Source organism: Chiloscyllium plagiosum, unplaced genomic scaffold (genome assembly GCF_037043375.1).
Source record: "Chiloscyllium plagiosum isolate Xiang-an unplaced genomic scaffold, Cpla_swu_hap1 HiC_scaffold_15, whole genome shotgun sequence".
NCBI classification, from domain to species: Eukaryota; Metazoa; Chordata; class Chondrichthyes; order Orectolobiformes; family Hemiscylliidae; genus Chiloscyllium; species Chiloscyllium plagiosum.
This window is the reverse complement of record NW_028270153.1, coordinates 23,711,868-23,739,720: the sequence shown is the minus strand read 5'-3', so window position 1 is coordinate 23,739,720 and position 27,853 is coordinate 23,711,868. Positions and strand designations below refer to the sequence as shown.

Genomic DNA, 27,853 nt, shown 5'->3' with positions numbered 1-27,853 from the left:
CCTTTGGAGCCACCTTATTGGGATTTATGTAAGGGTCCAGACATGCATTATGAGCAGCACAAATATCTATCTAGAGACTGAATGGTCTGGGCATTAATCTCATCATGAGCATAAACAACATCCATACTGGTAAGTGCTTTCCCTTCAGCATTACAAAGGCAATGTTTTGTAATGAACCATGCCCGCTGTTTTATGATGGTTCATTTGCCTTTAAGCATTCAGTTCAAATAAAAGGCTGAACAAGAGTACAATAGCTACTTGATCAAACCTGAATAATTGTAATGTCAATTAAAAATTCAGTGAATACATTTTCCATTTTACTTTTAAATCAATCATACCAAGAACTTATTGTGGTTTCTTAAATCAGTAACATATGTGGTGAGTTGGTCATAGAGCTATGCAGATTTATCTGGTAGCTATAATGTTGAATATTAATTGAAACATGCCATTAGAACAAAATCGTATGTTATGTGTGCAGCCATCTGTATTGTCTAAATGTGCAAGCGCTTTAGTGGTTTATGTGGTTTAGTGTTTTTAAGGGTAGGTACTTTCTGGTCTAATGAGAGGAGTCTTGCAGAGTAAACATGATTTAGATTATTGCATCTCTGTAAATACTTCCAGGCTATAAGAATAGGTTGTACATTTCTATAAAGATTGTTGGGAAGACCAAGCCATGGATCAATTTCCTAAGTAATCCTACTTAACTCTTCCACCAAGTTCTAGTGAAATCATCACAATATTGTACTTATTGTATCAACCCATACAGAGCCAGATACAACAATGTGCTGGTTAAGAGGTGGTTCATTGTACACATGGAAGTTGTGACGTCAAATAGTATGAAACTAAGAGAATAATATATCATAGTTCAAGACTGAAGGAATTAGATAATTTCAGTAGCTGCACACAAGATCGATTGACAAATATTGTCTCGTCAAAACTTGATGGAAGTTCCATCAAGACTTTCTCTCAGGTTTTCAGTTTCTCTCTTGCCACTTTGTTTAGGACTTGTTACTACTCAGGAATGCACATCTGCACTCAAAACAAGGTGAACAAACATTTATTGGATTTATGTAAAATTATTAACTTGCCTGATGAGACACATGATAGGATTCATCCTCATGGCTCACTGTGTGCATGCATGTATGGACTGCCCATTTATGATACTTTATGCCCTGCTTTATTGATGACTGACTCTGCATAGCATGAATTGGCCCAGTGGTTGAGTGAATAACCAGTTTGGGGTTAGTTTCTACATACATTATGAAGGATTCCTTCTCTTTCACAAAGACCGTACAAGAGCCACATATCAAGAGCAATATTGTGTTAATGATCTCATTTGACATTGCTAGCTTTCTCACCAATATACCATGAAGGAAGCCATTGGGATTTGCACTAGGTCACTACATCATGGCAATCTAAATGTACACAGTTAAGTTCAGCTTCAACAGCACCACATAGAACCAAATAGATTGTGTCTGATTGTGTTATTTAAAGGACAGCGATCAGGAAAGAGGACCACAACCTTAAAGTAAAGGATTATCTATTCAGAACTGAAATTCCAAAACATTTTCCATATAAATGGTAATAGAAATTCAAAACTCTCTCCTCTCAAAACCTGAGCCAATAGGGGCTCAGACTAATGAATCTTTCAAGATTGAGATAAGTAAGTTGTGGTTAGGTTAGGACTTCAAGGTTAATTGAGTAAAGGCAGGAAAACAAAGTTGAAGTACAGATTTACCAATTGAATGACAGAGTTTGAGGAGGATAATGGCGCACTTAGCAGCATCAGAAACTCACTTACTTCTATAATTGGACAACAGGCCCAGCTAATTAGGAGGCTGAGATTGTTCTATTGCCATATATAAGGGTCTCAAAACTGATGGTAAAAATCAGCTCAAATTAATAACTCGTGAACAACATGAAGGAATAAGGTATTTCCATCATCTGTTTTCACATGAGATTTGCCAAATCCAAGTAACATGACATGGCTTTTAACACATTGTCACAACTTCAGTTCAACATTAATCAAAAGTTCTACCTCAGATAGGGTACACGGTTTTGTATTGTGCACAGTTATCAAGTCGTGGTCTCTCTGCTAGGTATTATTGGTAGAAAGTAAAGAAGCAACTTTGGTCAAATGCAAATTACATAATTCAACAGTAGACAATACATTGTGCAATTAGGATTTAAACAATGGCGATGCCATATAAATGTTAAAAATGTTCTTTATTTTGTCTCATATATATTAGTGCAAATGATTATCTACTTATAATAAATTGGTCTGAGCTTCTACACTAATTGTGTAGAAAAGGATTTTATTTAATTACCCTAAACATTTCCATACTTTATTCCATAATATAATTTCAAGGCCAGAGACTGACGTTTAATTGCAGCAGTAGCATAACTCACATAAATTAGTTCGTCTTTTCCTTTTCTGCTCTCTTGGGATAATAGTTGACAGGTTCATATAGTATGCCTGCAAACCATTAACTAGCTTGGAAGCATAAAATATTAAAAACTGTTTAAACTTTAAAGATTAATTCATGAGCAGCACAATTGAATTTCTTTGTATTAGCTGTGACCACTGAGAGACTGAGGTGATATGGCGAAAACAAAGTTATGGCCAGAAAAGGTGAGGTCAGGGCTATGATTGCAAGATAATTATAAAACAAAAACTAGCTATAAAGTTCAAAACTTCAAAATTTAATGTTTTGTTTTATAGACAATTGAAATGAGAAAAGTAGTTTCAGTGATTTATTATAGACCTATTAACAATTCCTGGTGGAAAAGCTGAACATCAAATTCTTAACTGGTAATGAAATACAAGTTATTCCTTACTTTTGGCTGCAACATCAAAGTGATGTTGGATTGAGTTTCTGATTTCCCAACCCCAGAATCAACCCTTACAATGATGATTAGATTTCTGATTGTACTCTAAGTGACTCAAATCTTTGCTGTTTGATAATCTGAAGGTAAAATGCTTCAGATTGCTGGAAACCAGAGTTTAGATTAGAGTGGTGCTGGAAAAGCACAGCAGTTCAAGCAGCATCCGAGAAGCAGTAAAATTGACATTTCGGGCAAAAGCCCTTCATCAGGAATACATAATCTGAAGGTACTTTCAATCATAAAAATCATAAATGTTGGCTTTGCATCGCCCCATGGTGCAGCACAATGTGTGCTATTTTGGCACCAAAATGGCATCCTCCTTAGACCTACAGGATGCCACGTGAAGTGTACTGATGGTTTTTTGTTGAGACCCTCAGTCCTAGTCTTAGGAGCATGCATCAAATATATATAGAGGAGTAGACAGATTGCAACAAAGTAAAACAAAGAAGGACCGTTGCTGGAAGTTTGAAACAAAAACAGAAATGGTGAAGAAACTCAGTAGAACTGGCAGTATCTGTGAAAAGAAACAAAGTTAATGTTTTGAGTCAAGTGACCCTTCTTCAGAACGTAGAAGACCCAGGGTATATATGTTCAAGGCTGGAAGGTGGTAGTCTGGTTTAGAAGGAGTGAGTGCTAAGGTGGACATGTAACCCAGAGAGAGAGAAAAACTGATAGGGAGACAAAGGGATGGTTGATAATATGACAGAGAAAATGAACAAAAACTAATAATAGGAAACCATAATTTGGTGAAAATGGGTTGGCTGTGATGAAGGCAGCCAATGTCACGGCAGGGACTGAGAAGTGGGAGTGGGTAAAGGGATTCTGGGTAATCCAAGATGGAGGATAGGAAAAATTTCTGGCAGTAACAGGCTCCTCCTTTTTTGAGGTATTTTAGGTGTTGGAGGTGATTCCCTCGAATTTCAGGAGCAGCAATTACTATTTTAAATGCTGTTGCACTGTTTTGGAACTTTGGAAAAAAAAGTCAAACCAACAGCATTTTTGAAAAGGAGAGGAACAGACAACGCAGCATATGGTAAGGTCAATGCAGAAGAGAGAGAGAGAGAGAGAGAGAGAGAGAAAGAAACCCATACTGCTCCCTAACAAAGCAATGAACCTGCACAGTTACTGCCTTTGCTGTATGAATTCATGTATCGCTGGATATCAGTGATATCTGTAAAAGTTAACAAAGAGTGAAATTAACAACTGCTCTTGAAGGAACCTGTTTGGCAGAGGTCACAGCACAGAAACAGATAAGTAAATAGTTTTAAGTGTAGCCTTACAGTAAGTCTGCAATATTGAGTAAAGTGAGTTTTTTTTAAAATGTTTTTGTCTTGATTATGTTTTATTGAGATATAATCTCTTGATTAAACTTAAAAATATAAGCCATAAGTATTAAATTAGCCTGGAGCAATGTTTTGTAGAGCAACAAGATGGTGCTATTTTCTGGGTCTGTAGATTGAAAGAAGCAAAAATGCCCTTTAGTTGAGTGATATGCTCTTCTTATCGGATGTGGGAGTTTAGGGAGAGTTTACGTGTCACTGAGGATTATATCTGCAATAAATGCCATTGGTTGCAAATCCTATTAGATTGAATGGATCAGTTGGAGCGATAGTAGGAAGAATTGAGGAATTTACAAAAGCAAGGGGATGTGATGGATGGCAGTTATAGGAAGAGAGAAAAGTCGCAGATACAGTCACATAGATGGGTTAACTCCATGAAATGTAAGAGAGGTACGCAGGTAGTGCAGGAGTCTTCTGTGGCTATCCCTATTTCAAACAAGTATGCTGTTTTGGAAAATGTAGGGGGTGATGGATTCTCAGGGGAAGGTAGCACAAACAGCCAAGTTTCTGGTATCAAGACTGGCTTTAATGCAATGAGGGGTATATCGGGTTCCAAGAGATTGATTGATTGTATTAGGGGACTCTAGTGTGAGGCACAGACAGGCGTTTCTGTGGCCAGTGAAAAATCAGAATGCTGCGTTGCTTCCCTGGTGCCAGGATCAAGGATGTCTCAGAGAGGGTGCAGAATGTTCTCCAGGGAAGAGGGCCCAGCAGGAGGTCATTGTACACATTGGAACCAATGACAGAGGAAGGTGTGGTGAAAGGGTTAAAATTGTGTCCCAATACATGTGTGAATCTAACCGAAAATGGAAGGTGTCGCTTAGTCCCGTGTGAATCTTATTATACACCTTCCCGTGTGAATCTTCCTATCTGTATGTAACCAGAATGGAATGTGTTTTTTAGCCTTGCTCTGCTGTTCACATGCATGTTTATATCTGGACAAGAGTATATCAGCTGGAAAAGTCTCCAGTTCGGTAGAGTCTGCTCCGGGGTTGCGTTTAACCGCCGAGCGTGGGTTGTTGGCAACCGTTCTACGAGAACTGACGGCTTCCAGTTCCGGTAACACGTAGAGTGAGTATAAACCAGACCCGTTGTAAGTACGAGACTGGTTGTGGCGACACTGCGGGGAATAAAACACTTATATTCTAGCAGACTCGCCTCTTGGTTGTTTGTTCTGTGTCAGACTACTTTCCTGCGAGCCTGGTCCTTGACCTTGAGAATTTTTAAAAACATTTTGGCGTAGTCGGCAGGATCAATCGCAATTGAGGAAAGATTTTGATACAGAACAATGTTTTGGAAAAAGGCTAAGAAACCAGAGGAACAAACTGTGGAGGTCCCGACCGTCCCGGGATGGCATGGGCCGTGGCATGGCGTGGCAGTTTGTTTGAGAAATGGTGGGGGGCGACCGGAGGACTGGGAGGCCGAGGGCGTAGGAACCCCAGGGTCGCTGCTGTCCACCCTTGAGAGGATCCCAGTCCTGCCGAAGAACCCATTGCCTGGGGTACAGCGGAGGATGTGGGCCTGTGCGGCGGCTTGTAGACAACAGTCAGACAAGCGCCAAAAAGCTGAAGCAGAATTAGCCCTCCTGAAACATGAGCAGGGACTCAGTTCGGGAGATGCCTCTATGTTGAGGCAGGAAATTATGAAGTTAAAAGCTGAATTGACAGCATTAGCTGAACTAGCAGGACGAACTATTATGTATCTGTCTGCTAAGAAACGGAAAGAGAAAAGGAAGGTCCCTCGAACCCCGGACCCGGTACAAGTACGGGCGTTTGTAGCCCAGTTAAATAACGGGGATCGGTGGGATATCGATCATTGGGATGGGAACATTTGGGGAGATTCAGATGATCAGTACGAAGAGGACCCACCCGTACTCCAAGCTAAACCAGTGGTTAGGAGAAAGCAGGTTCAGAGACGTCTCCCAGTGCAACGGGAGGTAATGTTAGATGAGGAAGGAAACCCTATACGGAATGAACAAGGGGAGGCAATTATGCATGAATTACCGCGGGCTCAGCCTCCCATTGAATTCTCTGAATTAACGGAAGACTTCACTACCGATGAGGTGCTGTTTATCACCCAGAAAACCCGACGTAATCCTGGGGAGCCGTTAGAGCTATGGCTAATTCGGCTCCTCGAGGAAGGGAGGCAACAAGTGCAGGTAGACTATCAGGATGCTCCCAAGTTTGGTGGATTAGCAAAGGATGCTGCCATAGACCTGGGGTACCGCAGACAAGCCAAGGATATGGTAATAGATCGCAGTATGGGGACCCTATTTGGGATGTATGCCAGGGCAGTGGCCGAACAGTATCCCTTCCCGTCCGATTGGCCCCCCTTGGAAGGAACTTGGACAACGATTAAGGAAGGGGTTCAGAGGCTAACCCGTTTGTGTGTGCGGGATGCCCTGTTGCTGGGAGTGCTGGACGAGGTAGATAACACAAATGTTAGTAGACAGACTAGAGACCACCTAGTGAAGACTGCCCCCCCCCATTATAAACCACTGTTATTAACCATAATGTTGAGTGGACGGGGAGAAACCCTAGGAGATGCCCGTAGTATGATGAGGGAGATGGGTGGTTTGGGGGATTGGGGACCCACAACCCGTGCTTCTCAGGGGGGCACGGAGGGGCGTCGCCCTGAGGCTCGGGCAGGGGGAAAAGTAAACCCTAATCAAGGAAATAACCAAGGCCCCTCACGGCGTGCTTTGTGGCAAGCTTTGATACGGGCGCAGGTCCCAGCATCGGAGATTGATGGCCTACCTACACCGGAATTAAAAGACTTATGCAGACGAAAGGGACTGAAGGTGTCCCGGGTAGAGACGGAGTCCCGACCCACTATGGAAGACCTAGTGGAATTACTAACACAAAAATGTCAGACACGGGGTCCGGTTGTTAAAGAGCCTCGAAGGGGTAGAACTTCCACTTCCCAGCGGTGGGAATCCTCGGAGGACGAGGAGGAGGAGGAGGTACGGCCTCCCCTCCGAGAGTGTTATAAAGTGGATAGGCGTGGCCGGAAACTTAGTAAGAAAGGCAAGAACAAAGAAGGGCGAGGCAAACGTCTTTATCCAGTGCTGTCTGGGGAAGATGAATGGGAGGAACAATAGGAATCGGGCCAAGCCCCAAGGGTTTGCCCACGAATGAGCCAATGGTCAGCAGACGACATTCGACCTCATGTATCATTGACTATCTATTGGCGCAAATCCGTCCAAACCGTTATGGCTCTAGTGGACACAGGGGCGGAGGCCACCTTAATCTATGGGACGCCCCATAAGTTTAAAGGAACCCCAGTCACGCTGGTTGGGCTGGGAGGTAATCTGATTGAAGGAAAAACAGTACAATTGCCCCTAAAGATAGGTACAATGCCCATTAAAACTTATTCAATTATCATTACACCGGTTAGAGAATGGATCCTGGGAATGGACATTCTGGCCGGTTTAACACTTCACCTCCAACAAGGGAAGTTTGAATTTGGAATCACGAAAATGGCTTTGCGCTGTAGGACGGTGTTAGTGGGAAAGGTTAAAATGGACCCCTTCCCCATCCCGATCGCCGATCGCGTAATAAGTCTTAGACAGTATAGGATTCCCGGCGGACATAAAGAAATATCCGCCACAATTAAGGATTATTTGGAAGCGGGAGTGCTTAGGACATGCACCACGGCGTGGAATAACCCCTTATGGCCCGTACATAAAGCCGATGGGTCATGGCGGATGACGGTAGATTATCGGCAACTAAACCGTCACACTCCGGCCTTGACGGCAGCGGTCCCGGATGCCGTCACTATTATAGGACGAATCCAACATCATCCAGGGGTGTGGTACGGAGTAATTGATTTGGCTAATGCCTTCTTCACAATTCCTATTCCCGAAGATAGGCAGGAACAGTTCGCATTCACTTGGGAGGGTAGACAATTCACGTTCACGCGATTGCCCCAAGGATATCTGCATAGCCCTACTATCTGCCACCGGATAGTTGCAGAACACTTGGCTGCCTTTAAAGTGCCTGACGAAGTGATGATCTCGCACTATATTGACGATATGATGATACAGGGGACAAGTCAGAAGCAGGTTCAGGAATTGCTGGACCAACTGGTTCAACATATGCGAGGATATGGGTGGGAGATCAACCCAGCCAAAATCCAGGGTCCCTCACAAACGGTAAAATTCTTAGGAATCGTGTGGAACAAGGGGGAAAGGGAAATCACTGCGAAAGCTAAAAATAAGATTCAGGTCTTTGCCGTCCCTCACACCCAGAAGGACGTGCAGCAATTTATTGGGTTATTCGGATTCTGGAGACAGCATATTCCCCATTTAGGACAAATTTTAAAACCTTTGTATCGAGTTACGAGGAAAAAGGCAGCGTTCGAATGGACGGAGGTCCATCAAACTGCATTTGAAATGGCCAAGCAAGCGATACAGCAAGCTGTATCCTTGGGAAAGATACAGTCAGGACCTGTAGAACTGCAAGTCTCAGCACAGGGGGATTATGCCAATTGGAGTTTATGGCAAAAACAGGAAAGAACCCGTAAGCCACTGGGATTTTGGTCCCGAAAATTACCCCCGGCAGGGGAACGGTATACCCCCTTTGAGAAACAGTTATTAACATGCTACTGGGGCTTGGTGGAAACCGAAGCCCTGACCATTGGACATGAAGTGATCATGAGAACAGCTATCCCTATTCTTCCGTGGGTACTTAGTGACCCCACTACCCACCGAATAGGAACTGCCCAAGAGAGCAGCATCATTAAATGGAAATGGTATGTGTCGGAGAGAGTGCGGACTGGACAGAAAGGAGTGTCAGTCCTACATGAGCAAGTGGCGGAGGCCCCTGAGGAAGGGGAAAAACGGTTTGAGGTGATTGAATACAAGGAATCACCCGTTAAGATGGGAAAACGGTATGATGAACTGACCCCGGATGAACAAGCCACGGCTTGGTTCGTAGATGGGTCAGCCCAATGGAAAGCGGGACAGCGTAGATGGAAAGCTGCCGCCTTTAACCCAAAACAAGGCACTACCCTAGAAGAATTAGGGGAGGGAAAAAGTAGTCAGTGGGCAGAATTAAAAGCAGTGCATATGGTAGTCATGCAAGCAGGGGTCATGGGAGTTTGTTTGTTCTCTGACTCGTGTTCAGTGGTTAAAGGCATGACACAATGGATGCCAACTTGGCAGGCCAATCAGTGGATGATCCAGAATAGGGAAGTATGGGGTAAACAGTTATGGGAAGATATATGGGAGAAAGCTCAATACCTGGTCATATACATCACCCACGTAGATGCCCATACATCTCGAAATGATGTGGAAGCTCTACATAACCGATATGTGGATGGTATCGTCCGAACCATGATGGTGCAAAGGGGCACCTCAGTGGACCTAGCTAGATGGGCACACCTTAAGGCTGGGCACTGGGGAGTGCAAGGAACCTTGCAATGGGCTCGAGACCGAGGAATAGATCTTATGGTAGATGATGTTAAGACTGCAGTAAACCAGTGTGAGCAGTGTCAACATCAGCGGCAGGGAGTGCCCCAACACATGATGGGACATATCCATCGGGGGGATGGTCCGGGACAGAGCTGGCAAATGGACTTTGTGGGTCCCTTACCCTCCTCACAAGGATGTAACCACATATGTACAGCTGTGGACACTATGTCTGGGGTTTTGGTAGCCCATCCCTGTCGTCACAACAATCAACAGGCTACCTTGCGATGTTTAGATTTGATTGAACAATTTTATGGATTGCCCATACAGGTCCAGAGTGACAATGGCTCCCATTTCACAGGAAGGGCGGTAAAGCAGTGGTGTCACGATAACCACGTGGAATGGGTTTATCATGTACCCTATCACCCACAAGCTGCGGGACTTATAGAACGAATGAATGGGCTTCTGAAGTCCTCACTACGAAAAGCAGGAGGTTGCAATGACTTAACGGGTTGGAGGAAGCAACTAATTCGGGTGGTGAAACAAATAAATTAATAACCGCCCATTAGGAAATGGGGTAACACCCTTGAATAGGATGATACGAGTATGTGATACCCCAAAGACTCAGCCTATTAAAATGTGGAAATTCGCTGAGGAAGCTGATATTCCCGTAAGGGCCACGCCGGCTTCGGCTGGACTGGACCTACGAGCACTAACTGCCCAGACTTTGATCCAACAGAAACCTACGGTGATTAAGACCGGGTTAGGATTGATTTGTCCCCCTGGAACCTATGGGCATATCCTCCCGCGGTCGGGACTGTCACTAAAGGGGATTGATGTGATGGCAGGCGTAATTGACGCAGACTACCAAGGGGAGTTGGGGGTGATCCTGGTCAACATCACCGCTGAACCTTACGTGATACAGAAGGGGGACAGAATAGCGCAATTGGTCATTAAGCCATGTAACCTTACAACGGTGGAAGAGACGGGAGCTCCCGTTACGGTTACTGAGCGTGGGACGGGGGGATTTGGGTCTACTGACACTAAGGGGGCCAAGGTATGGGTGCGCCAGACGACCGAACCCCCCAGGCCGGCCGAAATCATAGCACAGGGGAAGGACAGTCTGGTCACCATTATGTACCCCGGGGACCCGACCTGGGCAAACGTCCCGGCGAACCAGTGCTACTTACGTGAGACCTAAATAATGTTGTAATTGCTATGCACCCGCAGGCTGGCCCTCCGCCTTGAACATGGGGTGGTCATGGGGATTGCGACTCCTATTGGCGATGTTCGCGATCGGATGGCCACTCCAGGGCATCGGTATCACGGCCTGGACGCTGGTACCGGTCGCCCGCCATGAGGTGCGGTGGGAGGCCAGTAGCCAGCGACGGACGCAGGACAATTTTACATGTGAACCCGGTCAGCAGTGCGTTGTTCTGACTCTCACCAGCGACTGTCAATTGTACACGTGTGCACAGTGCTACATGCGCCGGGATGGGGAAAAATATGACATATCGTTCATACCGCCTAATTGCACCCTGGTGGTAAATGCCCAAGTCAAGACGTGTTTGTGGGACCGACGCACCCAGACATGCGGGACAACGGGGACTCATTGGAGCGTCACAGCTCGGGGGGAAGATCTGTGGCTGCGCAATGCCACCGATATTCGGAATCGTCATCGATTCATGTGGTTAATAATGGTACTACCCTCGACGAACGCCCCGTCTGAGGCGTTATTAAACCCCACGCGGGGCGGGCCAGCCACGGGGGGCGTGCGGTCGCATCGAACACAGTTGGCCCCTATTATGTCAACTTGTCAACAGATGGCCCGGGCGGTACTGCACACTGATGTTCATTGGCGGGTACAGTTGCCCCTCATACCCGAGTGTCATACCAAGAGGCGGTGACGAGCGTGGTACGACACCCTGCTGGGAGGCGCAGGAACTGTTATGGGTATCTCGAATGCCATTGACTCTGAGGTGACCCGTACTAAATTATCTAACACGGGACAGGCCACCTCACAAGGACTACATACTATTGGAAGGTGGATGCCATCCGTAATGATGACTCAAGGAGAGACAGCTGAAATAATGATACGATCTCTGCAATGGGAACTGGATATCTGGGGTGCCACTCAGGAACTGTTTGAGAACATTACGGCTCAGTTAAATTGGACTGCCTGTCATATTCAAATGTTGCATGCTCAAATACAGAAAGAACGCTTTTTGCGTGTGGTAACATCCCCCAATGTACAGGCGTGGAGGGGACTATGGAATGTATCTGAGAAATTGTGGATGATAACCCATCCAGAGCGAACATGGTGTAACGCAACTATGTGTAACGGATACTTTGTTACCATGAATGTAACCCACACTGTTACGGTCTGTCGATATTATGTATTACCAGTGATTACATCTTCTGGATATTATTTTCTGAAGACAAGGGGACAGTGGTTTAGCCCAGATACCAATATTACCTATGATCTGTCCGCTTGTGAACAGACTGATCAGGGGAAAACTTGCCTACTGATGGACAGGTATCGGGACCCTGGCTTGACTAAGGGAACGGCCCTGTGCGAATGGACTGTTGAGACTCCAAGGGACATGATGTGGCAGATTGGGCCACACACGCTCTGTGTGGCTAACAATAATCCACATCCTATGCTTCCCTCAGCACCGTTCTCGGGATGCCTCTCAAATGTCTATCAGTGGCACTGGCAGAATCACACCTATTTGTTGACCACTTATAGCAGTGCTCGCCACTTTACCAAGGTGCAGTGGAAAGTGCTGATGAATCCTTGGAACATTTCCCTGGATCGGTTTAAGCGAGCATTGGACCGATCCGAGGAGCTTAAGCAGATATTACGAAAGCATCAAACCAATGTCACCAAGGTTACGGTGTCTACCTTTATACATGGACAGGAGGTAGTACATGCTGCCCGTGTAGTGGACGTGGAGTCAGCTCATCATTGGTGGGACATATTGAGTGGTATGTCCTCCACTGCGGGGACATTCCTGTTCCCACCCTTGTCGATCCTGGTAGCGGTCCTGGTGATTTTAACATGCTGTAATGTCCTGACTTGCTTGTATATTTGGCGTGTACGTAGGCGCTTGTTAGAAAGAATACATATGGGCATAATGTAACACATGTATTGGGCCAAGCAGTGGAATGTGGTGTAAAATTATGTCCCAATACATGTGTGAATCATTATGCAACACATGTATTGGGCCAAGCAGTGGAATGTGGTGAAAGGGTTAAAATTGTGTCCCAATACATGTGTGAATCTAACCGAAAATGGAAGGTGTCGCTTAGTCCCGTGTGAATCTTATTATACACCTTCCCGTGTGAATCTTCCTATCTGTATGTAACCAGAATGGAATGTGTTTTTTAGCCTTGCTCTGCTGTTCACATGCATGTTTATATCTGGAAAAGTCTCCAGTTCGGTAGAGTCTGCTCCGGGGTTGCGTTTAACCGCCGAGCGTGGGTTGTTGGCAACCGCTCTACGAGAACTGACGGCTTCCAGTTCCGGTAACACGTAGAGTGAGTATAAACCAGACCCGTTGTAAGTACGAGACTGGTTGTGGCGACACTGCGGGGAATAAAACACTTATATTCTAGCAGACTCGCCTCTTGGCTGTTTGTTCTGTGTCAGACTACTTTCCTGCGAGCCTGGTCCTTGACCTTGAGAATTTTTTAAAACAGAAGGGAAAAGGATAAGGTTCTGAAGGGAGATTACAGAGAATTATGCAGGAATTTAAAAAGGAGATCATCAAGAATAGTAAGATCTGGATTACTTCTGGTGCTACAGGCTAGTGAGAGTAGGAATAGGAGGATAGAGCAGATGAATGCATGGCTGAGGAGCTGGTGTATGGGAGAAGGATTCACATTTTTGGATCATTGGAATCTCCTCTGAGGTAGACATGACCTGTACAAGAAGGACAGATTGCACCTGAATTGGAAGAGGAATAATATACTGGCAGGGAGATTTGCTAGAGCTGCTCAGGAGGATTTAACCTAGTAAGGTTGTGGGGGAGAGGGTGGGGTTGGTGGGGAGGGGGTTGGTGGTGGGACCCAGGGAGATAGTAAAGAAAGAGATCAATCTGAGACTGGTACATTTGAGATAAGAAGCGCATCATGCAGTCAGGGCAGGCAGGGACAAAGCAGAGAACAAGGTAGGACTGATAAATTAAACTGCATTTAGTTTAATGCAAAAGACCTAACAGGGAAGACAGATGAACTCAGGGCATGGTTTAGAGACATGGGACTGGGATATCATAGCAATTACAGAAATGTGTCTCAGGGATGGACAGGACTGGCAGCTTAATATTTGAGGATACAAATGCTAGAGGAAAGACAGAAAGGGAGGCAAGAGAGGAGGGGGAGTAACGATTTTAATAAGGGATAGCATTACAACTGTACTGAGGGAGGATATACATCCAGGGAAGTTAGTTGGGTTGAACTGAGAAATAAGAAAGGGATGATCACCTTATTGGGATTGTATTATAGATTCCCTAATAGTCAGTGGGAAATTGAGGAACAAATTTGTAAGGACATCTCAGTTATCTGTAAGGTTAATAGGGTGATTGTTGTAGGGGATTTTAACTTTCCAAACATAGACTGGGACTGCCATCATGTTTAGGGTTTAAATGGAGAGGAATTTGTTAAGTGTGTACAAGAAAATTTTCTGATTCAGAATGTGATAGTATCTACTGGAGAAGGTGCAAAACTTAACCTACTCTTGGAAAATAAGGCAGGGCAGGTGACTGAGGTGTCAGTGGGAGAGCACTTTGGGGCCAGCGACCATAATTCTGTTAGCTTTAAAATAATGCTGGTAAATGCTAGACCAGATCTAAAAGTTGAATTTCTAAATTGGAGGAGGGCGAATTTTGATGGTATTAGGCAAGAACTTTCAAAAGCTGATTGGGGGGAGATGTTCGCATGTAAAGGGACGGCTAGAAAATTGGAAGCCTTCAGAAATGAAATAATGAGAATCCAGACACAGTATATTCCTGTTAGGGTGAAAGTCTGGTAGGTGTAGGGAATGCTGGATGACATTGAGGGTTTGGTTAAGAAAAAGAAGGAAGCATATGTCAGGTGTGGGCAAAATAGATTGAGTGAATCCTTAGAAGAATATAAAGGCAGTAGGAATATACTTAAGAGGGAAATAAGGAGGGCAAAAAGGGGACATAAGATAGCTTTGACAAATAGAGTTAAGGAGAACTATACATTAAGGACAAAAGGGTAACTAGGGAGAAAATAGGGCCCACAAAGATCAGCAAGGCAACCATTGTGTGGAGTCACAGGAGATGAGGAGACAGTAAATGAGTATTTTGCATCAGTATTTACTGTGGAAAAGGACATAGAAGAAATTGAATGTAGGGAAATAGATGGTGACATCTTGAAAAATGTCCATCATACAGAGTAGGAAGTGCTGGATGGCTTGAAACTCATAAATGTGGATCAATCCCCAGGACCTGATCATGTGTACCCTAGATCTCTGTGGGAAGCGAGGGAAGTGAATGTTGGGCCCCTTGCTGAGATATTTGTATCATTGATAGTCAGGTGAGGTGCTGGAAGACTGGAGGTTGGCTAACGTCATGCCACTATTTAAGAAAGGTGGTAAGGACAAGCCAGGGAATTATAGACCAGCAAGCCTGACATCGGTGGTTGGCAAGTTGTTGGAGGGAATCCTGAGGGACACGATGTACATGTATTTGGAAAGGCAAGGACTGATTAGGGATAGTCAACATGGCTTTGTACATGGAAAATCATGTCTCACAAACTTGATTGAGTTTTTTGAAGAAGTAACAAAGAGCATTGACGAGGTCAGTGGTGGATGTGATCTATATGGACTTCAGTAAGGCGTTCGACAAGGTTCCCCATGGGATACCGGTTAGCAAGGTTAGATCTCATGGAATACAGGGAGAACTAGCCATTTGGATACAGAACCGGCTCAAAGGTAGAAGACAGGGTAGTGGTGGAGGGTTGTTTTTCAGACTGGAGGCCTGTGACCAGTGGAGTGCCACAAGGATCGGTGCTGGGTCCACGATTTTTTGTCATTTGTGTCAATGATTTGGATGTGATCGTAAGAGGTATAGTTAGTTTGTTTGCAGATGACACCAAAATTGGAGGTGTAGTGGACAGCGAAGATGGTTACCTCAGATTACAACGGGATCTTGACCAGATGGGCCAATGGGCTGAGAAGTGGCAGATGGAGTTTAATTTAGATAAATGTGAGATGCTGCATTTTGGGAAAGCAAATCTTAGCAGGACTTATACACTTAATGGTAAGGTCCTCGGGAGTGTTGCTGAACAAAGAGACCTTGGAGTGCAAGTTCATAGCTCCTTGAAAGTGGAGTCGCAAGTAGATAGGATAGTGAAGAAGGTGTTTGGTATGCATTTCTTTATTGATCAGAGTATTGAGTACAAGAGTCGGGAGGTCATGTTGCGGCTGTACAGGACATTGGTTAGGCCACTTTTAGAATATTGCATGCAATTCTGGTCTCCTTCCGATTGGAAGGATGTTGTGGAACTTGAAAGGGTTCAGAAAGAATCTACAAGGATGTTACCAGGGTTAGAGGGTTTGATCTATAGCTAGAGGTTGAATAGGCTGGGGCTGTTTTCCCTGGAAGGTCGAAGGCTGAGGAGTGACCTTATAGAAGTTTAAAAAATCATGATGGACATAGATACGATAAATATACAAAGTGTTTTCCCTGGTGGGGAAGTCCTGAACTAGAGGGCATAGGTTTAGGGTGAGAGGGGAAAGATATAAAAGAGACCTAAGAGGCAACGTTTTCACGCAGAGGCTGGTACATGTATGGAGTGTGCTGCCAGAGGAAGTGGTGGAGGCTAGTACAATTGCAACATTTAAAAGGCATCTGGATGGGTATATGAATAGGATGGGTTTGGAGGGATGTGGGTCGGGTAATGGTAAGTGTGACTAAATTGTGTTGGGATATCTAGTTGGCATGGATGAGTTTCCGTGCTGTACATCTCTATGACTCTATGACATGGAAGAAGGTGTTGGGTTCTAGAATGATTGAACTCAATATTGATTCCTGAAGACTCTCCAAGTGGAAAATAAGATGCTGCTCGTCCAACCTGCACTGAGCCTCCCTGGAGCACTGCAGCAAGCCCAAGAAAAAATGCCAACCAATATCTTCTTTCCCAACTCCTTTTCCAGCCCCTACCCATTCTTTCTCTTCAGCATATATGTCACCTTTTCCTACAGATGCAATATCTGAAATAAAAACAGAAATTGATGGAGAAACTCAACAGGTCTCGCAGCATGTATGGAGAGAAAGCATAATTGCTGTTTCAGATCCAAAGACCCTTCTTTGGAACAACATCTGTTTGCAGGTAGCGCAGATGCAATTCCAGCTCTCCCAATTTCAGCTGCACTACCTCACTAAAGCCTCTCTTAAAGTATATAGCTGATCTTATATGGAACTGCAGGAAGGATCCTACACCAGCGCTATTTACTAACTTTTCTAGTTAGTTGCTGAATGAGTTCCATTTCTGTCTGAAGTGCTGTCAATTCTGCCAACTTGTCAAGAAGACCTTCAGCCTTGGATCAGGATAAGAGTGGTATTGTCAATGGTGTCAAAGTGATCATAGCACTGAATTTCCTCAAATTGGGATCCTTGCAGTCTCAGACACTCACTTTGTCATCCACTGGACGTGGCTGATACTGTTTTTGCCAGAACAGGACCAAACTAGGAAATTTCTAGCCAGAGAGTAGCAGACAGAGCATACCTCTGGCTGGTATTATCACAATAATGGGCTTCCCCATGATGTACAGTGATGGACATTACTTCGCAGAAGCTGCACATAATTGTACAGATGTTCCACAAATGCAAAGGCTTCTACTCCTTGAATGTCCTATTGTTGGATGAGACATAGGGGTCTAAGAATTAATATTGAAGTGTGCCTTAAGCACCACCTACTATGAAGATATCATCAGGATTTCAGTGGGTTAACAGCTTAGAATCTTATAGGAGTAAGACTACCATCTGGATGTTTCTCATAGTCTCTCTGTAAAACTGTCTATCTCATCAGAGTGACTTGCCATCATAATAAATTGCATATGCTGAAGATAAGAATGTCTTATTTTTAGATTGCCAAGTGGCATTCCTCTACCATTCTTGATCGCTCGACTGAATAGGCCCTCTAGATTCTGAACTAGAAGGAGTGCGGTGGTAGCTGGTAGAATATGATGTACTGGAGTGAGAACTCATCTTACAGCATTATGACTGAAATAACTGCACCGAGGTCGGTATCCTGTCACTAAGACACCCTTCATTTGCACATGCACAGTGCACAGGCTGTGACTAGTCAGCTCGGAATCAGTCCCTGAAGTCAGGAATCTCCGAATCCCCCATTTATTTATTTTTCTCCTGTTTTTTTTCTTTTTAAAAAGATTTTCCCCCCCAAACTACCGCCTGACAGCGTAGTGCTTATTTTCCCCAGCACCCATGTCGTGTGTGTGCAGGTGTCATACATTGTGAAAAACAACAAGTGTGTAGATCTTTATTTATATTCTACCACCAGGAAGAAAGGAAACACCCGATTGAATCCCCTGTTTATTTATTTTTTCTCAGAGGATGTCAGACACTCTTGTTTTTTTTTCTTTTTATTTTTTCAATAATTACCCCCACACTCCCGCCAAACTGCAATAATGCTTATTTTTTCCCCAGCACCCATGTTGTGTGTGTGCAGGTGTGAATCCTCTGTTTATTTTTTTCTTTTTCTTTTTATTTTCTTCTTTTTTTTTCCTTATTACCTCCACACTACCACTTAACTGTGGTAGTGCTTATTTTTCTCCCCAGCACCCATGTTATGTGTGTGCAGGTGTGAATCCTCTGTTTATTTTTTTCTGACACAATCAGGAGAGTCCAGCTCCCTCAGAGCCAGCTCTCTGAGTGGATATGATGTATGACTTCTGTTCTTTTTTTTGTCGATCTCCTGGTTATTTCTTTTTTTTCTTTTTACCCCCACACTACTGCCTAACTACAGTAGTACTTATTTTTTCCCCAGCACCCATATTGTGTGTGTGCAGGTGTGAATCCTCTGTGTTTTTTTTGCTTTTTAAGGGCAGTACTGTGTGATCAAAGACTCCTGTTTATTTTAATTTTTTTCTTTTTCCCCCCCCACACTACCGCCTAACTGTGGTAGTGCTTATTTTTTCCCCAGCACCCATATTGTGTGTGTGCAGGTGTGAATCCCCTGTTTATGTTTTTTTCTTTTTTTTGTTTTTTTTCTTGTGATCAGACACTCTTGTTTTTTTTTCTTTTTTCTTTTTAAACTTAAATTAACCCCCACACTACTGCCTAACTGCGGTAATCCCTTGTTTATCTCTGTCAGCCAGAGGTCCCGGATTAGGCCAGATTAATAACCTCAATCAAGCAGCTCATAATCAATAAGATCCACCTGGTTCCAATCACTACAGTGGCAACTGATGTGGGACTCTACTTACACACTAGCAAAGCTGGAGGTCTGAATACCTCTTCAGAAGAACCTTTGGCAAGGCTGCTTATGCAGAGTCAGCAGCTGGAAGGGCTGTACATTCGAGACCTCTCCAGAAGAGAACCTGGCGGCCACATTACACAAGAGAGAATCTGCATTTCATTCTAAAAGCATTTCAGAATGATAAGGGATGGTTAGCGGAATGAGAGTGTTAGGAACCCCTTGAAGCTGGAGTATTTGGGAGTCGGAGGGGCTATGAGAATATTTGCGATCATTAGAAGACAAGGATAAATTTGTAAGAAAACAGTACAGTTTAGAGGCTGGACCAGCAAAATGTACATTTCAGATTGAGCATCACAGGCATAGCGAGTGAACACCACAAACACAGCACAGTAAGAGAAAATAAAGGATTTATTTTCAATAAGGTTGTAAATCCAGAAACATCACAAATCTTTAACGTGAAGAAGGCATGATTTGGAAGCCTAAGCAGAAAGGATCTAATGGAAGTTCGCAGACTATTGAGGTCACTGAAAATGCAGGAGATCCATTAATTAAAGGTGGAACTCATTTATTTAGACTTCACTCAACATATCTCTTCCAGGAAAAGAATCATGGAAGTAATGGGTCTTCATGTTATAGAGCCACAGACATTAGGATTCATATGGTAAAACTGATAAGAAAATAGGAATTGTTATCAAAGCTGCAGACAGCAGGATTAATTCAGTAAAGCTGTTAAGGTAATAGAAATCATTTATCAAGGCTGCCTTTAGCAGGATTCACTGAGAGGGGCTGCAAAAAGACAGGTATCATTAATTCTATTCAAAGAAGGGAGAAATTATCTAGTTTACTTGCAAAAGTTGGGAACCTCCATTTTGATCCCAAAAACATGTGAAACCTTCCAGTACAGCAGAACAGAGCAGCAGCTTAAACTATGCTGCAGAATTAAAAGCTTTTGAAACAAGGAAACAAAATGATCACATCAGGATGACATACCAGCAGAAATAAGATTATTAGGAAGAGTTACTTTTGGAGATAGCCAAATAGAACACAAAGTTGGACAACTTGGAAAAAAAGAATTCTTAAGATACAGAATTGCATCTAATTGGATATGAATTAGGTCCTGTAGGTGTATAATACTTGTATTTCCAGAAGACAATTGATAAGGTGTCACATTAAAAATTATCATGAGAAATACAAGTTAATGGTGTGAAGGGTAATATATTATCTTGGTTAGAAGTTCTGCTAGCTGGGAGGAAACGGTGTATGTATCAATGTGTCTGTCAGATTTAACAGAATGTGTTGATTCAAGTACTGCAGAAGTCTAGATTGACATTTCAATTTACCTCAATAACTGAGAAAGGGCGAGTGAAATCATGACAGCTAAGTGTGCAAATGACTCAAAGATAGATAGCAAATTATCTTGTGAAGAAGACATAAGGAGTTTACAGATGGATACAGATAGGTTGAGTGAGTGGGCAAAATCTAGCAGATAGAATATAATTTGGGAAAGGTGAATTTGTTCATTTTGTCAGGAAGAATGAAAAAGCAGAGTATTACCTTTGAATATAGAATTGAAGGGGCAGAGGTATTGAGGTGTTCTAGTGAATGAATCACAAAACCTTAGGGTGCACCTGCAGCACATCATCAAGGAGGTTAATGGGTTGCTATTTAGGAGAGAAATTCAACATAATAGTGTTAAATTTTAAGCATTAACATATTTAACATATAATACTTCAGTTATCAAGGCTAATAGTAAGATTGAGTCTCAAATACTGTGTGAAATTTTGGTCTGCTTATTTAAGGGAGAATATAAATGCATTGGATACAGTTCAGAAGAGGTTTATTAAATTGGAAACTGGAATTAGTTGGTAGTGTTAGAAGGATGTATTTGACAGGCTGGACTTGCTGCTATTGGAGTATAGAAGAGTGAGGGGTGATTTGATTGAAATATATACAACCTTGAATATTCTTCACAAAGTGGATATGGAATGTTTCCTTTTGTAAGTGAGTCTAAAACTATTGGGCATTGCTTTAAAATTATGGGTCACCCTATAAGGGCAAGGATTTAGAAAGAAATGAGAGGAACTGCTTTTTTACACTGAGTAAGTTCTCTGCCTTGGTGGCAGGGAAGTCATTGAATAATTTTATGGTGGTGGAATTCACCTTCACAGTTAAGAGTATGGACTGACATTAACTAATCAGGTTAGCTTGAAGTGATCCTAACCTCACAGGTATATGAAGCCCACAATCTGTGAAAGAAGAAAAAAATTGTACACCAGCAAATGTCCACAAAAAGCAATGTGCTAATGACCACATAATGGAGGTAATATTGGTTTTTCCTAGCAGTGCAAAATTGCTTGCACTGAATCAGCAGCCAATAGTGTTCTGTAACAAACATAGAGAATGCTGGAGAAACTCATCAAGTCTAGCAGTATCTGGGGAGAGAGAAAAAAAGAGTTCCAAGGGCAATATGACTCTTCTTCAGAACTCACAGCGAATAAAGCAAAAAATAAAATGGAACGGGGTTCGGGACAGCTCTGAGATTGCATGTGCCAATACTGATGGAGATAGAGTTTGAAAATGTGCATGTGGCAGCACATGGCACTAAGTGTGGATCTCAGGATGTGAGGGAGCAACTAACGAGGACCATTGTATGTCTCGGAGATACCTGTATTCATAGTTGGGTTTAAACCATGAAGGATGGAACTTCACTTGGAATCTGTATCGGGTAAGGTAGAGTTGGAGACAACCACTGAGGATGGAAACGCAACTCTGAAAGTGAGTTTTAGCAAGCACTTTATCCAATACCAGTGGGAGCTAGAAAAGAATGAAGGTAAACAAGCTGAAATGTTAAATGCCACATCTCTTCCAGGTAAGCCCACCTGGTATTCTTCAAGGTGGGCTTACCTGAAAGAGATGTGGCAGTGAATTAAACACTTGAATAAAGGCAAAATATAGTCAATGCTGGAAATCTGAAATAAGCACGGAGAATGCTGGAGAAACTCAGCAGGTCAGGTCGCAGCTGTGAAGACAGAAACAGAGTAACATTTCAAGTCCAGTATGACTCCTCTTTAGAGTTAATATAAGCACAAAACATTGTCTTTCTTTTTATTTCTCACTGAAACACTTTGCCAAGATTTTGAATTTCAACCAAGCAAAAATTATGTTGAGACTAGGAAATGTGGCTTACAAAGGAAAGGAGGATCAGGCATGGTGGAGATTTGACTGCTGATTCACATGGGTTATAAGGCTGAATGAGAGAGAGCCCCAGTAGATGTCCTGCTGATGTGTCTGAAGATTTTAACTTATCCTGATTCAGCAGCCAGGAGGATCACTGGCAGCATCCTCTCCACAGCACCTAATTGGCTGCTGACTGCTCACCATCTTGATTATAGATAGTTACCTGCAGTGACTTCTGGAAGAACAGCACACCATAGAAAGACAATGCCCCACCACCATGGAAGGACAATGTGCCCACCACCATAGTAAGACAATGCCTTCACCACCATGGAAAGGCAATGCCCCACAACCATGGAAGGACAATGAGCAAACCACCATAGAAAGACAATGTCCACATCAACATTGAAAGACAATGCCCTCACCACCATGGAAAGACAGTGTCCTCACCACCATGAAAGGACTGTGAGAAACAAAGCTCACACACTTCAATAATTTCAGTCCGAGTCAAAATCTGAATCAGTAGTGTCCTTTATTTTACTCTTGCAAGATGGTGTGATGTCCACTGTCTACAAGGCAAGGGACACACACACCAAATTCATCCAATACACGATATTTATATGATTTGGTTTCTATTTTTTAATTTCATTGCGCCTCCTCGTTTACATCTTCCACTTCTCTAAGACCGGCACTCATTACTCCTGTTTATCTCTTGCCTTATCTGGCCTTATCTGTGACAAAATGCTTATTTCTGGCCTCATAAGGCCATTTGACCACATCCCGCTGTGGGTCATTGTTAGGCATATCCTTTCTTCACCATTATCTACTCCCTCCATCTGTGCCTTCCCCTACCATACTGATCCTTCTGACCCTTTTAATTGGGGTTTGTTCCTGTGTTTCTGTAAAAGTGGGAAACAGATGTCCATACCTACTGTTTGTACAGACGTATCTGGCTTAACCTACATCCTCACAGCACCTTATCTATTTGTCTGTAACATCTACCATTGTTTTGCAGTCACATTTCATTCTTGCATACAATTTTAGCTAATACAAAAACAATTATGTATTTCCTCCACATAGTTTACATTCTAGTTGACTCAGCTCTTGTCTGAAACAATTACACACTGGTGTGAGTTCAATTACTTTGTATAGTAATTATAATTGCAGAAGTAACATTACTTTACCTATATCCCACAGGACAATGCCCTCACCACCATGGAAGGACAATTCCCTCCCCACCATGTCAGTGGGGTATAAGGGAACAACGGCCTGCCAGTGTGTCCCAGTAAGTGTGAGGGAGGATGTTGGTGAGAGCAGCCATAGCCATTACTGCAGGTAAGATTTCCTAAATAGGAGAACCCAACCTCAAGGTTACTGAGAGGCTGCAAAGAATTTCCTGGCTATCACCTCTTGCCATTTGTAATATGCCAGTAGAGGCCTTTTTTGTTACTTAAGCAACAAAATTAGTCTGTGGATGGGAGAAACATCCTGTGATTTTCCCACTGCTGCATGAAGGAATGGAGAATGGGAACAGGATGGGCACTCCACCCTGGCTTGTTGTCACCATTTTAAGAGATTGCCCCCTCATCTACCTCCTAAGTCCATTACCAGAGGACTACTCAAATTCATTCCATATATTCACAAAATCATAAAGACACTGAAGGAGTTAGTTTAGCCTATTGAGTCCTGCCAACTCTCTGTGAAGTTATCTAATCAGTCCCATTCCCCCACTTTAACCCCAGTGACCTGTAGTTTTTTATGATATACTAATAGCATGGACCAATTTTACTCTGTATGTTTTAGAGATGTTAGATGAGGGATAATATTCAACAAATCACAGGCGAGAATTCCTTTACTTGTCTTCAGAATAGTGCTCTGGCATCTTTTAAGCATTTGAGACTTCAGTTTAATGTCATATTTGAAAGATGTCTGCTAAAGAAAATGGTCCATTTTCAATCCTCACGTCCCTCTATGTGACAAAAGGTATTGTTTTATCAGTTTTTATTAATTAAAATAGTAAATTGATTACTAAATACTTTTTCAAAAAAATTAATAATAGACAAACAAGCATGTTAACAAAATCAAGATTAGCTTCCTGCAAATCTCCACACCAGTAATAGTTATCTATTTCCTCTTTTATCACAGCTAAACTGTAATGTTACAAATTTTCCCTCATGGCGCTGTAATAATGCAGGATTATTGGAGAGTGTGAAAAATGGCTGCTGCTCCAAGAATCAGATACCTGAAACAATTTAATGGGGCAGGCATGCAAATTGCACCCATTAAGTTAGACTAATGGAATAGCAGGTTCAGAAGCAGTCAGTTAAAAATTCGCTGAAAGGCAAGAACAGCAAGTTGTGGTCAATGCCTGTTTCTCAGACTGGAGAGTAATAATTAGTGGTGTCACTCAAAGTTCAGTGCTAATCTATAAGCATTTTGGAATGCAGAGTAAAACTTTGCTAATGATACCAAACTCAAAATTGTGGAAGACATTGAGGATGAAAAAATTTGATTGCAATAGAACACTGATAGGAACTCAGGAGGGGCAGGCAAGCAGGAGACGGATGTTAATGTAGAGAACAATGAGCTGATGCATTTTGGCAGAAGGGACAGGAAGAGGCTATCTAGACTGAATGGCACTGATCAAAAATGGGCACTGATCAAAAATGGACACTTTTAGACAGAAGGAATTACGGTCCATGTGCACAGGTCCCTGAAAGTGGTAGCCTCAGGGATCTTGCAGTTCATCAATTGATTAATTGAGTACAAAAGCAGAACTATTGTGTTGAATGTTGATGAAGCTCTGGTTAGACAACAACTAGAGTATGGTGTCCAGATAGGATCACTACACTTTAGGAAGAATGTGACAATACTTGAGAGGATGAGGAAGAGATTTACCAGAATGATCCCAAGAATTAGGAAGTTGGGTTTTTTCTCTTTTGAGCAAAGGAAATGGAGGGAAATTAGATAGGAGTTTGCAAGGTTGTGACAGATTCAGGTAAGATAGATAAACAAAACCTGGTGCCCTTAGTTGATGGTACATTGAGATATCATTGACTTTGGGCAAGAGATAGAGGAGGGTGTGAGGAAAGACTTCTTTTCAACAGCGAATGATGGTGACCTGATATTGCCAACATCAAAGGTGGTGGAAGTGAAGATGATGAGTGATTTCAAAAGAAAGTTACATGGGGACTCAAAGGAAATAAATTTGTAGGGGACTCAAAAGAAATAAACCTGCAGGGAAAATGGAACAGACTGGATTACTTTGCAGATACATGCAATGTCAAATGACCACTATCTAAGCCACAATGACTCTGACTAATGAAGTGACAAAATGCACAGATCTTTAACAATGTGCTCTCCACTGATTCCAATCACTGTTTGCATATTTAGAGGTTATACATCATTCAGCAGTATTGGGAATCTGGTCTGACCTGAAGTTCCTTCATGTAAATGTTGATTCAGCGTAAACAGCCAAAACTGTGACATAGGGAATCACTCCCTCATGAACACCTGCATCTAATTTATTAGACTGTAAAATTGATGGGGAGACCAACAGTACAGGTCCTTGTGCAACTTTCCCAACTCATTCAACTACTTATTCTTAAACTTGGGAGGAAAATGCTGACCTTTGTTTCTGAAGTGAATATAAGTGCTTAGTGCAGAACTGATCTTAATCAAATATGTCACTTACGTCACATTGCAATTTTTCCCAGGTTCAGATACCCCAAAATAGGATGAGATTGAAAGACAATTGAAAAGCTGGTGAAATAAGTGCATGACAAATAAGTTACATACCTTCTTTATGTATCTAATGAAACTCTAAACAGTTGGTACATGGCAGCAGGTAAAGGTTTTGAGCATAGTTGAGATGCACTAGTCTTTTAAGGAAGCACATGAAACAAAGGGTTAACTAGCAGCATGGATATGGAATTGGCTTAATGTCAGCAAGCAGAGGCTGGTGTATGGTAGATGCATTTCAAACTGGCAGGTGGATGGTATGGTATACCTCAAGGGTTAATTTTGGGTCCATTGTTGTTTTCAGTCTTAATGTAGAGGAGCCAGCATTGGACTGGGGTGGACAAAGTTAAAAATCACACAACACCAGGTTATAGTCCAACAGGTTAATTTGGAAGCACTAGCTCTTGGAGTGCGGCTCTTTCACCAGCATTTTGCTCCACAGCTACCTGATGAAGGAGCAGCACTATGAAAGCTAGTGCTTCCAAATAAACCTGTTGGACTATAACCTGGTGTTGTGTGATTTTTAACTTCAATCTTAATAACCAATGTAGACAGCAGCATTATATAATTGGTAAAGAAAACAAAACTAAGTAATATTGTAGTGGACAATGACGATGACTATAGTCTTCAGAATGACATAAATAGGGTGACAAAAAGGGATGAAGCATGGCAGAGACATTTGAAGCAGAGCAAGTGACAGTCACAAAGCCTCTGCCATCATGGTCATCTCCTCACCCAGCTCCAGACTGAAACCAAGGATCCCTCAGCAGATACAGTGGCAAAACTGTCTGGTTAGCCCTCCACCAGCTCAGATACTGACACCTCAGTGTTTACTTTACCTAGATTCACCTTGGCAGCACAATCTGGTGAGAACATCACTGGCACATCACTGGAGCTGGTCGAGAAAGAAATGCCCCAAGGTCACTGACATTGAAAAGACTGCCACAGATCAGGCACCTATCCAGCCCCAGATAGAAGAGGAGCCAATGGTGTTGACCAGAAATAATTCCAATCGAAATGCACAAATGGATTTGAGAGCAGTCGGCAAGTTGTGGCGAGATAGATGGTAAACTGAATCGACGGTGGACAGAACTGGGATGGCTCCAGGGAATGTGTGTTTGGCTGTCTCCAGGGCAGGTTGGTGGCTGCACTGGAAGCATAGGTCCACCCAAACACTTTGTGACTGCTGCTGATGCTTGCAGACCTGCATGCCATCACCTTATCTATTGTTGATCAGCATCAGCAGCAAGGTGAGAGGGGGAACAAAATCTCCAATCTCTCTTCAAGTGAACCTTCCCCTCAAGCTCTTAGTGCAGTCAATTTTTATTATATTTTTGTACATATTACTGTTTCCTTCCTGGACAGTCTAGCTTTAATTTTAGGATGATGATCCAAGGGGAGCTAGCCAATTGGATACAAGATTGGCTTGAAGATAGAAAACATAGGGTGGTGGGAGAGGGTTACTTTTCAGACTTGAGGCCTGTGACCAGAGCTGAGCCACAAGGATTGGTGGTGGGTCCACTGCTTTTCATCATTTGGATAAATGATTTGGATGTGAATATAGTAGGCATGCTTAGTAAGTTTTCAGATGACACCAAAATAGGTGATGCAGTGCACTGTGGAGAAGATTATTTCAGAGTACAACAGGACATTGATCTGATGGGCCAATGGGCTGAGGAGTGACAGGTAAAGTTTAATTTAGATTAAATGTGAGATGTTGCATTTTGGTAAGGCAAACCAGAGCAGGACTTATACACTTAATGATAGCGCCCTGGGGACTGTTGTGAACAAAGAAACCTAGGAGTACAGGTGAGTAGTTCCTGAAAGTGGAGTT

The 27,853-nt window shown here is 43.0% G+C and overlaps 1 long non-coding RNA gene across 1 annotated transcript in view; it reads left to right on the top strand.

Moving 5' to 3' along the window:
• Positions 1–3,768: 3,768 nt before the first annotated feature.
• LOC148147630 (uncharacterized) overlaps positions 3,769–27,853 on the top strand; it is a 44,645-nt gene continuing 20,560 nt past the window's right edge. Inside the window, exons 1-2 of the long non-coding RNA XR_015759475.1 lie at positions 3,769–3,919; positions 23,476–23,613. This is a non-coding gene — a long non-coding RNA (uncharacterized LOC148147630). The remainder of the gene's footprint in view (positions 3,920–23,475; positions 23,614–27,853) is intronic.